The following is an 11,535-nucleotide window of genomic DNA, read 5'->3' as shown; positions in this document are numbered from 1 at the left end:
CCACCCGCAGCTCCCCAAGTGGTGCAAGCTCCTTGCCTCTACTCGAGCTTTGGCTGCCTCCCTTTGTTGCTTCCACTTGTCGAAATTCTCGCGTGCTGCTTTCTTCGTGTTCTTCCAATCTTCTTTGTCCAGACAATCTGGTCTGTTCCACCCATGCTTAATTGCTTTTTGCACTTCGGAACGCTTGTGCTGTGGAGATCTACTCGATATCTCTTGGAATCACATTTTGGACACTTGTCCATGTCTATGTATTCCCCTCTAAAAAGAATGCAGTCGTTAGGACAAGCGTGGATCCAATTGTAATCCATCCCCAAGTTTTGCAAGATCTTTCTTGCTTCCTCTATTGAATCTGGCATCACATTATCAACTGGCAGTATGTGCTCTTTGAGCAATCTACATAGCGAAAAAAATGTGGTACAATTGTGTAAAAATCTATCAGATCATTATACATCTAGAGTTTTTTATTAAAGTAAATACATTGTAATAGATCACCTAAAATGTGCTGTCAAGGTCAATTCAAGCAATAGAGGTAGCCTTTGTACAAGCGTCCTCCTTTCCCCTTTGAGAGAGACGGCTTGGAAAAAGCTTAAACAATTAATTTAATTAATCTAAATTCATATTGGCCCTCTCTAAGGGTCAACCAATAGGCTTTAGGCACACCATGATGGCAACCTAGCTAGGGGCTTGACATGTGTCCCTTTTGTCTCTTTGAGCAAGGGGTGCCCTTTTTGGGTACCCCCTACTCTCATGGCTTGCCCCCTCCTTTGTAAGCATTGTTTTGACTTTCAATCCCTCAAGCACCTTGGCCCCCAACATGCTCAAGCACTTCAAGCATCTTAGTCACAAGCATAGGATTAGCAAGTGCATGGCTTCTCTCTCTCTCATACCCCTAGCATCAAGGGCTTGCCCTGGATTAGCTTTTACTTCAAGCACATGCCTAGCTTGCCCAAGCACCTTAGTCATCAAGAATCATATCCTTCTTTTGAAGGGTAGAATTATTTTTACACTTCATGGAGGGTAGAATTATATCTATCCTCCATTGAAGGGTAAAAGACATACTACTAGTTGCGTACATGTGAATGGGCCTCACTTCATAACACGATATTAAATTTCAAATTTTTTGTTTGCTCTCGTGTGCTCTCTCTCTCTCTATGTTAATATTTTATCTCTCTCTCTCTCTCTCTCTCTCTCTCTCTCTCTCTCTCTCTCTCTCTCTCTTTGTTCACACTGTAAACTACGTCACATTCTCTAGTCATGTCCAATCCCTGCACACCTCGATCTAGAGGTGCACGGAGATCAGAACCACCGGGTTATAATCTCGTCTTTATTGGTCAATGCCTATATTTGTGGGTATAAGAAATCTACACACCCACGTCTACATGATATTGCATGTAGTGGACAAAACCCCTTTGCCTCTTCTCTAGCTGTAGCATTTCACAACATCTTAACATCTTTTCACAGTAGATCTTTGTCTGTAGCATGCAAGTACCTCATTCTTGCAATGTAGATGATGCCTGCTCAAAGCACTTAATTCTTACTCTAGATTTGACGGGCTGTGTAGTGTGTGCGTGTGTGTGTGTGTGTGTGTGTGACCCTTGGAATCGTCATCTTGCATCACTAATTTCTGTGTAGGCTCAATTTTCTCTTCCATTGGCTGATCATGATTGCTTATTGTATGGCAACAGCAGTCGAACATGTAGGTGGAATTGCTGGTCCGTATGGACTGTCGAGGCTGTGAGCACATAAATTTTTCTCATGTAGGAAAACGGAGTCTTTTTCAGTGTTTTTCATATGAGCAAGTGTTTTTCGTACAATGCTTAACATCATGAGCGCACCTTCATTGACATGCACTAAAATCTAACCTAAATCTAAAAAGACCTAGTCCATCGAACATAAATCTAGATCTAATTTAATCTTAAACTCAATATAAACCTAAATCTAATCTAATCTAACGTAAATCTAAATCTAACGTAAATAAAGATAAATCTAATCTAACGTAAATCTAACGCAAAATAAACTTAAATCTAATCTAATCTAATCTAACCTAAATAAACCTAAATCTAATCTAACGTAAATCTAAATTTAACCTAATCTGAAACTCAACATAAACATAAAGCTAAATCTAATCTAACATAAATCTAACTCAAAATAAACTTAAATCTAATCTAATCTAACCAAAATAAACCTAAATCTAATCTAACGTAAATCTAAATCTAGCCTAATCTTAAACTCAACATAAACATAAATCTAACTGTAATCTAACCTAATCTAATTTAAATTTTAACATAATCTCTTTCTCTCTTTGTTTTCTCGCTTTACCTCTCTCTTTCGTCTTCTCCCCCCCTCTCTCTCTTTGGGTTTTTATTCTCTCTCTCTTTCTCTTTGTTCGACAGGTCTTGAGTTCAACTCCTCGTCGGTTAGATCTTTAAGGTCTCTTGGGATACTTTCCTACGACGTTAAAACTCTCTTCTTCTCATGTGTGTGCATGTGTGTGTGTGTGTGTGCCAATAAAAAGAGGAAAATGGTATAACCTTTCTATCACCCAAGTGTGGTAGATTGGTTATGCCTTTTGCCTCTTGAATAAATGGTCTCGAGTTCAACTCCCTGTCTGCTAGATCTGTAAGGTCTCTTGGGATAGTTTCGTACGACATTAAAACTCTCTTCTTCTTGTGTGTGTGTGTGTGTGTGTGTGTGTGCCAATAAAAAGAGGAAAATGGTATAACCTTTCTATCACCCAAGTGTGGTAGATTGGTTATGCCATTTCCCTCTTGAATAATAGGTCTTCAGTTCAACTCCTCATCGGCTAGATCTTTAAGGTCTCTTGGGATAGTTTCCTACAACGTTAAAACTCTCTTCTTCTCGAGTGTGTGTGTGGGTGTGTGTGTGTGTGACAATAAAAAGAGGAAAATGGTATAACCTTTCTATCACCCAAGTATGGTAAATTGGTTATGCCATTTCCCTCTTGAATAACAGGTCTTGAGTTCAACTCCCCATCGGCTAGATCTTTAAGGTCTCTTGGGATAGTTTCCTACGACATTAAAACTCTCTTCTTCTCGGGTGTGTGTGTGTGGGAGTGTGTGTGCGTGCCAATAAAAAGAGAAAAATGGTATAACCTTTCTATCACCCAAGTGTGGTAGATTGGTTATGCCATTTCCCACTTGAATAACAGGTCTTGAGTTCAACTCCTCGTCGGCTAGATCTTTAAGGTCTCTTGGGATAGTTTCCTACGACGTTAAAACTCTCTTCTTCTTCTTCTCTCTTCTCTCTCTCTCTCTCTCTCTCTCTCTCTCTCTCTCTCTCTCTCTCTCTTTTTCTCTCTCAATGTGTGTGTGTGTATGCATTCTTTGTTTATGCATGTCTATGTGTGTGTGTGTTTTTTTTTAATGCATGTGCTCTCTCTCTCTCTCTCTCTCTCTCTCTAAAAGACAATGTGTGTGTGTGTGAGAGAGAGAGAGAGAGAGAAAGAGGGGAAGGGAACATGAGAGAGAGGAGAGGAAGGAGAATCCGTGACTCTCCTTCCTCTCCTTGTGTATGTCTGTGTGTGTGTGTGTGTGTGTGGAGAAGAAAGAGAGAGAGGGAGGGAGAGCGCGTGTTACCTCTTTGCTTGCTTGAGTGCCAAAAACTCAGATCTGAGATCTGAGTTTTCGGGCACTCTCGGTTTTTTTGTAACCCCTGTCGTTCTGCGTCGCCATGGGTGTCGCTATGAGCGTCGCTATGTGACAAATAAACTAGTGACACCCATAGCGATGCCGTGAATTTTCACTTTTAAGCATCGCACTGCGAGCATTGCTAATGTGAAGTACCTCTTGTAGTGAACATGCAATGGGGAGAGCACGAGCTATGGGAGCAGAGCGAGCACACAGGTACAGGTGGGCGTCCGAGTGACAAGCTAGTTGCGTGAGAGGAAAGGAGAAAGAGGACAAGGAGTGTGTCGGCAATGATGACTGTAAGTTCAAAAAAAGGGGACCCACTCCAGCCCACAATGGCTTGCATGCATCCAGATTATAGGTACATAAATTATATTGCATGCAAATTTAGAATTTCCCTCTCCCTCTTTTCCAAATTTGAAAAACATTGAATATCCCTCCACCTACGTGCTATTGATGGTACCACCAAAAGGTGCAAAAAGTGGTACCACCTAAACATGCTTTGACCCCAAACTCAAACCATTGAAAGAAGCTATAGATAATACTATGCACACAAAAAAACTCTAGATACAATGGAGGTGGTGGTCATTTATGTTCTTCAGAGCACTCTCTCCTCCTCTTCAATCCCCTTATCCTCTTGTCTTCTTCAAATCTTGGTCTCTTCTTTGGATGACGACTTTGCCATCTATCCCTTAAGCGGTATTCTCAGCTCAGTCCGTCCCCTCAGGGTCTCGGACAGTCCTTCTCTCGTGCAACTCACTGCTTCCCTACAAGGAACTTTAAAAGCTCCTTACATAGGAAAAAAAATATATTCTCCATACACTTTCACTAGTTTGGATACACATGAGTAGTGAAAGTCCAAAGTAGAGAAAGTGAAGCATTTCCTATCTACAAACCCTGCAAGCCAATTTCCATTTTCTCCATATACTAGTTTTCTATACAGTAAAATTTTACTATATGGTAAATTGTAGGGATCTGTGAGAACTCTATCTCTTCAGCAATGGCTTGTCTGCTAGGCAGATTAGAGGGACTCCAAAGATGATGTTTCTACTGATGGGAGTATAGACAACTTGTAAAAATAGAGAGAGAGGGTTGTCACACGGGCATAGGCACCAGCTTCACTGCTAGCTGTATTGTTATTAATGTCTTTGGCACTCTTGCTTGTGGGTTCTAATTAAATATCAGCTCGCTTGGCTGCATGTAGGTCACCATGACCTGCGTAGCCGGTTGAGTCACTTTTTGGGGGCGCATCACACTACTTCAACATACATACAACAAGCATACCTCAGTTGGCGTATGTACGTAGATAGCGCAGTGGTATAACTAGCGCCTCATGCCACGAGGTTGTGGGTTCGAGTAGAGCGCGTGTATCCCACATATTGACCTCTTAATAAAAAGTTCCCAGTGGGCTACACTCAACTGGTTACCTGCGAGGCTACCTTTGCCACGAGGGCAACCAGTCCAAAATTTCACAAAATCCCTGCTGGGTGGTGGGGATGGGGAGGACATGGTGCAGGTGACTGCAGGAATGCACAACCCCCCTCTATAAGAGCATGTAGTCGCTTCCCGCATTCCTACATGGTATCCTCAGTGGTTCCCCTGGCCTCACGGTGGGAAACCTGCCCCTCGCCATGCGCTTGCACACCATCTGTTGTGCCAGCAAACCTCTTCGAATCTAGACTGCCTCGCAAGCCCTTCTACCATGAGCGGAATCTTGAAGATCCCACAAAGGCCGCAATTACTACAAATCAAAGCTATCTTCGCAGTGCTTCTCAAGCACACAATGCTCTTGCAGCGCCCAAACGAGTCATGCGCAAAAGCCTGCCCTGCTCTTACTCCAGTTGCCACGCAGCAAAAGTTGGACCACTTGGCAAAACCCCAGCTCGCCAGTCCTTTGGTGTTGCTCATGTAAACCCAATACCATTGCGATGGTCCCTGTGTATACTCAATCCAGCACATGATGCTACAGATGTACCTACTTCATATATCCTTGACTGCTGATTGCGCAGACAAAACAAATCATGAAGGACCGGCCGATGGTGCTGTGGAACACCCTATCACTTCAGTCCTTGGTGAAGCAACTATCCTGTGAACTTGAGCATTATATAGAAGATAGAGTGAGAGAGGAGAGATGGTGGTAGAGAAGAGAGAGGGGTGTGAGAGAGAAGGGAAGGGGGAGCTGACACCAAGTAGAGGGGGAAATTCAAATTTGGATTGCATACAACAACTGCTATGGAACAATACAAGGGGAGTTCCTTTTATAGGCTTGGATAAGCAATCTAGCTGTTGTAGGGATAAGGTGTATGTGGTGAGGTTTGAACTCTGCTTAGATGTAAAGTGCATTTCACTTTCCACATCCCCCCTCAAACCGAAATCATAACAGAAATCATAGAGCATTTGTGAGGAGATCCCCCCTCAAATGCGAATACAAAATAAAACCATGCTGAAATACAATGAGTGTTGTTGAAGATGAAGCTAAGGAGCTTCCAAACCGGCTCTTGCTGAGCAAAGAAGGTGCGTTTCAGGAGGAATTGCTTTGGTAAGAAATCGGCGACATTCTCTGTGGTAGAGATGTATTTGAGGTGGATGAAATTGTCTTCTACTTGCTCCTTGATGAAGTGATACGCGAGTTTGATGTGCTTTGTGCACTCGGTAAGCTGAGGACTTTTCACCATTGCAATTGCTGACTGATTGTCACAATGTAGAATGATTAGCGAAGTGGCACATGGAATCTGCAGTTCTTCTAGGAGTTGGTGAAGCCACAATGCTTCACGAGCAGCAAGGGATGCTGCTATATACTCTACCTCGGCAGATGATAGAGCAAGTGAAGTCTGGCGCTTGCTTCGCCAAGAAATAGCACCACCTGCAAGAAGAATTACATGCCCAGAGATGCTATGCATATTCGGGTCTTGGTCGGCCCAGTCGGCATCAACAAAACCTTTGATTTGCAGTGGCGATGAGTGGCGCTGACTATAATAGGTTAGAGGATGATGGCGAGTGTGGCATAAGTAGCGCAGTGATCTCTTGGCAGCGAGACGATGGAATTTGTGAGGTGCCTTCATATGGCGAGATAATACATGACCTGTAAAGCTAATGTCAAGTCTTGTGCATGATATGAGGTACTTTTGCTGGCCGATTAAGCGAGCGTAAGGAAAGCTTGACATTGAATAAGTATCATCATCAGATGGTGGAATAGAAGTGAATAATTTATGCTTGACAAGTACTGGTGTAGAGAGTTGTGCACTAGAAGAGAGAAGACCATACTCACCCAATATGTATTCAATACATTTCCGCTGTGAAAGCTTGATGAATCTTCCATTTGGATCCCTGTTGACCTCTATGCCCAAGAAGTAGGTCATAGGGCCGTTGTCATGGACTGGGAATTCCTCCTTGAACATTTCCACAACATGTGAGACATATGTCTCATCACTAGCAATGATAGGAATATCATCGACATAGACACCAATGATTGCCCATCCATGAAAGAGAGTATGATATAATAATTTTGGGTCAGAAGTGCATTGAACCCATCCCCATTTGATAAGAAAAGCATGCAAGCACTTGAACCATTGTCGTGCAGACTCCTTGAGACGTATATAGGCTTATGTAGCTTGCATACATAGATAGTGGGATCATCACAATAGAAGTAGGGTGGTTGATCCATATAAATGACTTCATCTATCCATCCATGTAAAAAGTCAGTGCGCATGCCAATGTGATGAAGAGGAATGTCAAAGAAAGCGGCTAATGCAACAAGTATGAGAAATGATGTGATACCCATGATGGGAGAGTAAGTATCACTGAAATCTGTACCATGTTGTTGCGTATAGCCCTTCACGACAAGCCTTGCTTTGTAGCATTTGACAGAACCGTTGGGGTGATGCTTCTTCTTGAGAATCCATCGGCAACCAATGACATTGGCATCGTCGGGCCTTGGCGTGATAGTCCAAGTTTGAGCTGCTTCATGTGCTTGAAGCTCTTCCTTCATGGCTTCAATCCATTGTTCGCCTTTGGGAGAGGCAATGGCGTCTTCGACTGAGAGTGTGTTCTCTTCGAGTGGGTTGGGGATTTTTATGGAGAGGTCTTCTTCTTCTTAAAGCAAGAATGAGGCGAAGGAAGTTGCTTCGTAGATGTCTTCGAGAGAGCGGTGTTGAGGGCGAGGGGGAGGCGATATCCCTTCATCATCCATTGAGGCTGATCCGGAGGGTTGAAAAGAATGATGATTGGATGCCTTGAGGGCTGAGGAAGAAGAGGAAATAGTGATGGGAGTGGTGGTGTTTCTATGAGTAGTAGAAGTAGGCGGGGTTGAGAAGGAGGATGCGACAATAGGTGTGTGTGCCATGCTTAGAGGTGAGGAAGGAGAAGTTGACCAGATGAATGAGAACTATTTGGGGACATTTTTGATTGAGGTAAGGGGCTGATTGTTCTTGGAGCAGGAGATGGTGCAATGGAGCTCGAGAAGTGGAGCTTATGAGGAGAGGAATGGCATGATAAAGAGGGCTGAAATGGTGTGTGTGTGTGTGCGTGGCCCTCTTGTAGTGTGTTTGAGAGAGTAATAGAGTGTGTGTGCAGGCCATGAATTGGCGCAAGTGGATTAGGAGCCAGTAGCACTACCTGCTGGGTTGGGGGTTGGCGGTTTTTATTATGCGCAAGCTGTGAGCAATTGGAAGCTTGCAATTTTAAGGTTGTGAGGTGTTGAGATTGAATTGAATTGGTTAAGGGTGTATTCACACCATGGTTCACTGAGTTGTTACATGTAGTAGCCGCAGGGTACATACTGGATAGTGTATCTGGGGTAGGCAGAAGGGGCTCAGTGGTCGATGAGGGCGGAGCATTGTTGGGATGATTAAAGAGAAGAAATTCACAGAATACCACTAACCTTGACAATAAAAACTTATTTGTTTTCAAATCTTAAAGACGATATGCCTTAACGCCATGAGGGTCGCCGTATCCGCAGAAGATAGTGTGGATGCTCTTAGGAGAAAATTTGGGTTGAGGACTAGTGAGTAGAGGATATGCAGGGGAACCAAAGATCTTGAGATGGGTTATGTTGGGTGGGTGGTTGAACCATAGCTGGTAAGCAGTTTTTTGTGGATTGACGGATGAGAGGACTTGATTCTCAATGTAGGTGGTGGTAGCTATGGCTTCTTCCCAAAAAGAAATAGGAAGTCGAGCGAGGGCTAGCATTGAGCGTGCAGCTTCGACTAAAGTGTGATTCTTGCGCTCGGCGACTCCATTTTGCTGAGGGTGATCTCGAATTGTAAATTCCCGTCGAATTCCATTTAATACACAATATTGTCGAAACTCGTTGCTTTTCTATTCCCCACCATTGTCTGTCCTCAGTGCCTTGATTTTGCGATCCAGTTGTGTCTCCACGGCAGCTTTATCTTCCAAGAAATAGACATGAGTGTACCTTGTATAGTCGTCGATGAAGATTAGGAAGTATTTGCTACCAGTGAGTGATTGTGTCTGCATTGGGCCGCACAAATCCCAGTGGATAAGCTCAAGAGGTTAAGCTGTATGGGATTTTGACCTTGGAAACTTGAAATGCTTAGCTTTGCCCAATACGCATGCTTCACAAAATGTAATTGGTGTAATTGTGGTTGGCAAACCTACCACTAGCTCCTTCTGCTGCATATCTTTGAGCACTTGTCGCGAGACATGACCTAGCGTGTAGTTCCAAGTAAGTGTTTCCTCTTGCTTGGGAAAACCGATGACTGTTGAAAGTGCTTTGGCTTGGACTTTGCTAGAGCCGAGAGGATACAAGCGTCCTTCCTTGGGGCAAGATATAGAGAAAGTCTTGTGATTTGTGTCAATTGTATGCAAGATGCACTTATAATGCGTGAAAGAAATTGTAATGCCCTTTGAGGTGAGCTCTCCTACTGAGATCAGATTCTTCTTTAGACCAGGTATGTAATGGAATTGGCCTATTTAACTTTAGAGTAGCGGAAATTAATGAGAGTACTTTTGAGAAATAACTTTGTGAGCATAACGGGTGAACATAATTGAAGATAGCGACATAATCATAGCAATTAGTTAACTTGGCATGAACAATACTTTTGCAAGAGAGAGAATTTAGAGAACATGACAACAGTTGAGGACCGGATTTATGTGGAGCCGGTCCCCCCTACAATAGGCATTTGTATTATGATTTCTCCCATTAAGAGAGACTTGTTACAATACAGTCTTTGTGTTCCTTGTGACCTAGGTGATGCAATAATGAATATGGAAAGCTTCATGCATCACAAACATAACATAAACTTGAAGAAAGCTTTAGCTATCCCAAGCCTCAGTCCCAAGACCTCAAACACCTTCGAAGGTGGAGAGATCTAGCAGGGAATGAGGGTAGGGAAGAGAAAGAAGAAACATTTCTTAGGAGAAAGAATTAGTTCCTCATTTATCATAACTCTTGTTGCTAGCATACATAATAGCATAGTAATGAAGAAGAAGGAGATGGCAAGCTTAAGCATTGAAGCATGGCTCTTGGTTGGATTTGCACTCCATAGCATAGAGTGTTGGTGTAGGCTCTTTACCTCTACTTGCTTGGAGAGGGAGCTCTTGCACTTTTCATAGCACACAATGAGAGTGTTTGTGAGTTGTGTGTGGGTGAGTATACCCCCTAAACATCCCCCTAGCTAGCTTGGGTCGACCCCCCCTTGTAGCTCATACTTGAAGCTCATTGGACCCCTCCAGGCCTAGCCAATCATGAGTAGGAGGCATTACAAGCAGTAGGGGTAGCCTTGAGACAAGTGTTCCCCCTTTCCCCTTTGAGAGAGAGGGGTAGATAAATGCTAAATCAATTAATTAAATCTCCTAAATTACTATTGGACCCCTTGGGTGGCCAACCAATAGGCTTCAGGCATCTCATGAAGGTAACATAGGTAGGGGCCTGACATATGCCCCTGTTGCCTCTTCAAGCTTGGGCCTTCCTTGTGTGTGTGACTGTGTGTTGTCTCTCTAGCCCTTAGGAAAAGGGCTCGCCCCCCTCTTTGTAGAGATCCTTTTGACTTTTGGTGCTCAAGCACCTTAGTCATCAAGCATGACTAAGCACTTGGACTAGGGGGTATTCCCACAAGCATCTCAGGCAAGCTTGTCAAAGCACCTCAAGTACCTTAATCATGTAGCAATTCAAGCACCTCAAGCATGTAGCAGATCAAGCACCTCAAGCACCTTAATCAAGCACGACAAGCACCTCGAGCTTGGGCCGGGTTCCCGCCTCAAGCTCAGCCCTAGCTTACCTAAGGTCAAAGGACTTTTACACACATTATTGGAGGTCTTTAATGAAGCTAACCCTAAGGTCTTATGCTCCATTGGTTAGCCTTGCTCTTTGATAGACCATCTCTCATTTGGGCCCCTTTACCATTGGCCCCGTTTTGAGATAGATCTATAGGCACATATCTATATCTTAACACTTGTTCCCGTTTATTCTCCAACATTAAGTGATCAATTTAATATGAGAAAATCATTTGGGTTGGTTAGATATTAGATTTTATGAAATTACCTCTGTCTTGAAATCATAGTCGTCCTCGACTATGAGGTGGAAGAGATAAAGCCTTAGTCATTAGTCAATCTTACTTAGCGGGTAGAGGATCCCTTTTTACCCTACGACATCTTTCCAAGATGGATGACTAATCCATTTGGTGCTTGGGAAACATAGCTGCCGCAAGCATGTCTGCTCTTTAGTCCATTTCATTCTCCCAAAGTAGAGTGACAAATTCTACTTGGTGTTTGAGAGACGTTGTCATCACAAACATGATTATAAGCATGCATACTAGTTAAATTTGTGCACAATTAAAAAGAGGACTAGTCTTATAAGACAAAAACATGAGTCATTTAAAAGAAATTTGTACATTTGCTTACTCTAATGTAGCATTGTAAGCATTGACAA

This window comes from Adiantum capillus-veneris, chromosome 8 (assembly GCF_014529385.1).
Source record: "Adiantum capillus-veneris isolate H3 chromosome 8, ASM1452938v2, whole genome shotgun sequence".
In the NCBI taxonomy this organism is placed as follows: domain Eukaryota; kingdom Viridiplantae; phylum Streptophyta; class Polypodiopsida; order Polypodiales; family Pteridaceae; genus Adiantum; species Adiantum capillus-veneris.
This window is presented reverse-complemented; position numbering follows the sequence as displayed.